The sequence below is a fragment of the Anarrhichthys ocellatus genome, unplaced genomic scaffold (genome assembly GCF_004355925.1).
Source record: "Anarrhichthys ocellatus isolate YVR2014 unplaced genomic scaffold, GSC_Weel_1.0 scaffold85, whole genome shotgun sequence".
Taxonomy (NCBI): domain Eukaryota; kingdom Metazoa; phylum Chordata; class Actinopteri; order Perciformes; family Anarhichadidae; genus Anarrhichthys; species Anarrhichthys ocellatus.
In genome coordinates, this window is record NW_022280115.1 from 1,102,856 (window position 1) to 1,106,587 (window position 3,732).

A 3,732-nucleotide genomic window follows, 5' to 3' on the forward strand; every position below is an offset into this window, starting at 1 on the left:
TGTATTCATATTAGTTTGTTGCATTTATTGTATTCGTATTAGTTTGTTGCATTTATTGTATTCGTATTAGTTTGTTGCATTTACTGTATTCATATTAGTTTGTTGCATTTATTGTATTCGTATTAGTTTGTTGCATTTATTGTATTCGTATTAGTTTGTTGCACTTATTGTATTCGTATTAGTTTGTTGCACTTACTGTATTCATATTAGTTTGTTGCACTTACTGTATTCATATTAGTTTGTTGCACTTATTGTATTCATATTAGTTTGTTGCACTTACTGTATTCATATTAGTTTGTTGCACTTATATTAGTTTGTTGCACTTACTGTATTCGTATTAGTTTGTTTCTGCACTGTGCAGTTGCTCTGGTTTATGCTCTTAGATGTTTGTTTAAAAAAGGAGATGCACTTATGACTTCTGGTGACTAGTAGTTCTCTTGAATACTAGTTTGTTGAATACACTTATTGTAAGTCGCTTTGGAGAAAAGCGTCTGCTAAATGACTGTAATGTAATGTTATATTTTAAACATTACTGTTGCTGCTGTAGAGACAACATTTTGTTATATAATACAAATATATTATAATCCTGTTCTTAAATGTATCTTGTTCTAAAATAATGTATTTTTTAAAAGGCAATGTTTCTGTCATGGAAAAAAGCCAATGACTACAAGTGACATTGTGAAAAGGGACATAATGAAATAAAAATTGTCATGAACTACAAATAAATCGGAGGAAAATGCCATCTTGAAATGAAAGCTTCTGATGGCATTTGGAATTTAAAAAAATCCATTTTAAATTAAAAGGCAGTTCTATAAAACCATGTCATGGTGGAATAGAATTGAAATAATATTTCAACAAAGCAGAAATAGTTGAGTCTGGCAAATTGCTCAATTCATCCAATAAGTAATAAAAAATAAATAAACGCAACAAATCGAGAAATTTGAAAAAGCTGGAACCGGGAACGGTTGTCACATTTTCCTCAATAAATGACTGAAAAAATAACACACAAAAAATTGATGATTACATTACTGATATTCCAGTCATTGTTTCAGCAGCACACAACAAACAATCTAAAAACTTAAAAGCAACTTGCCTTCCATGGAGGAAACATCCCTCTAACTCTGAATCATCCACAGACATCACGTTGACAGTTTTCTTTTGAACTACTTTGAGTTTTACTCCCGATTTTAGGAGGCGTGTCCTTGTTTCCTGTATAGTGTGGCCCTATGGTGTCCTTTTTATTATTATCATTAATGTAATAAATGCAAGAACAATTACATTACTGAGCACAACACAAAAATGAAAACACTGCATTGCTCACAGGCTGGTTCTCAGTATGTGCGGACGGCTGGTTTGCTGTTAAGCATGTTACGAATCACTTTGCATAGAAAAGCATTGAAGGATGGAGAATACACTGTTCCATTATGATGAATGCATAGACATAGAAGATATAGAGCATTGTTAAAAAAGGTTGTATGAAGGTGATGTGCCGTGGAACTGATCACCTCTCCACGTTGGGTGGGAATATAATAATGTCATCCTTTCCCAGCTAACAGTCTGCCCAAGCACTCGTCGTCACCAGTAGGTCTCCTTGAATTAGAAACACGCGGGGATCTGCACGTCCTCTCGTCCTCAGCCACGGGCGACCATTGACGCTGAGCTCACAACTTCTCTCACCAAAAACAAAATGACTCTGCACACCACTTTACGACATCACGCGACCCTTTCCGCGTTTCATCTCTCGGCTGTAAATTAATTAACGGGCGGTGGAGCGAGCGAGCGTGCGCGTTTACTCCATAGCAAAACCCCCCGTATCCAGCCTGCGTGTGCGCGCGCTCAATCTTGACAGAATCAAGGAGGTATTGCAGCATGTGTTGTTAGGGGGGGCGTTATGATGTCGGTGTGACATGGAGCGAATCTCGCCTCGGATTTCCGACCATTTAACGGTGTGGCTCGTAGCTTGCGACGCAAACCCCCGTGTCTTTAGGTGATTATTCAACATTCCGTCAAGAAAGCCATGTTCATTTCGAAACACACATAACCACTGCACCTTGTCAACACTGTGCCCCCCCCCCCACATAATTGCTGACCGGGCGGTGTAGCGAGCTGTCGCCGCATCCATCACTCCAGAAACTTTACAATTGTATTGAAGGGGGGGGCGTTAAGTAGCGACACAGACGAATTGCTAAGGGCTCACTCGGAAGGTTTTTCGACATACTTTATGTGGCATTACGCGACGTTACATTTTGGAAAACTAAGAAGGCCACGTTAAATTGCGAGAAATTTGAATGGCAAACTGAGTCTCCCCACGCGTGACAACGGCGCGGAGGGGGCTGCCGCTGCAGCTCATCCCGTTAACGCCAATGCAGCTGAGAGCAAAAGGACATTTCAAAAGCGACGTTTCATCACCGGCGGTCCCTCTTACCGGTGTGAGTCATTTTGTCAACGGGCAGCGGTTCGTATTGATAAGGCTGTTCAATCCGGAGCCCGTCGCGCGCTCGAACCCGGAATATTACAACGCGCGGGTTTCAAGCCCAGTTTACCTTTTGCCGTACAGCAGCAGCTCCTCACACCATCGCTGAACGGAGGCACCGGCTGCTAAATCCAAAAAGCACGTCCGCTTCTCGAAGCGAGGCGACCACAACAGAGAGTCACTGCTGGAATGTGTGTGTGTTTGTCTTAGGTGTGTGTGTGTGTGTGTGTGTGTATGTGTAAGCGCGTGCGTGTGCGCGAGTGCATGTGAATGTGGGGGCATCAAGTGGCGCAAGCCTGTGGTCCGTGAACTGTGACAAGTTAACCACAGCTAGTCAGAATCACACCGGAAACCAGACAATTCAGCTCTAGAAAGTAAAAGCACACGTTTCTCATGTGACATAAGGGTAAAAAAAAAAACCGTTTGGAATTTAATTATTGACAACTGGTTAACTGATTAAGATCTCTTTGAGTTTAAATACATAACGTGGCCAATTCACTAGCCTATATCAAATCAAACTCCTTCCATGTCTTCAAGTCACCATTTGACTGATGTGAAGTTATGCAAGATCCTCCAGGTAGCGGACAAATATGTAGCTGTCAGATTTGTTTCATGTAGGGCTAATATGTTGACAGCGCTGGTGGACTCGGGAACAAACACAGCAAATGTGCCCTGATTGATGACCCCCCTGATAGATAAAACAATATAAAGTGCCCTCTTGGATGCCCTTAAAGAGCTAACGTGATATGGGCCGCCCACTGGTGCCCCAACGTCCCCCCCTGTGTAACACAGAGTTGAAAATGTACTTTATTATTTCTTATTTCCAATTTGTAATATTTGAATTTTGTTTGTCAATTTGCGATCCTGTTGAGTATGTGTGAAATTTATCTAAATGAGGTTTTTATTTAGCGTTGTTTTATTTTGTTAATGTTTCCTGCGGAAGCGGCGTCTCACCTCTTCTGTACCTCCTAAACTCCCGTAGTCCCGGTTTCCCCTCACAATGGTGTTTCGTATTGTTGAGGGAGCAGATGTACAGAGAGAGAGTGAGACCAGGAAGCAACTTATGTGTGTTATGTTGTCTTCAGCAGCGAATAAATGCTAGAAAAGCATACTCTTGAGTCGTCTCCTTCAATGCCCACCCCAAGTCTGTTACACCTGCCCCTCAAAGAGCCTGAGTACAGCACTGGCTGACACCTTGTTAATTAAATATAGTCGTTTGAAGTATAATTATAAATCTTCTTTTTCTTTACATCATAGCA

At 41.3% G+C, this 3,732-nt stretch overlaps 1 protein-coding gene across 1 annotated transcript in view; it reads right to left on the reverse strand.

The window, feature by feature from the left end:
• Positions 1–2,535, reverse strand: part of LOC116398553 (disks large-associated protein 1-like) — a 133,938-nt gene extending 131,403 nt beyond the window's left edge. Inside the window, exon 1 of the mRNA XM_031874948.1 lies at positions 1,506–2,535. The gene's annotated coding sequence lies outside the window, so the exon portion shown is untranslated. The remainder of the gene's footprint in view (positions 1–1,505) is intronic.
• Positions 2,536–3,732: the final 1,197 nt, after the last annotated feature.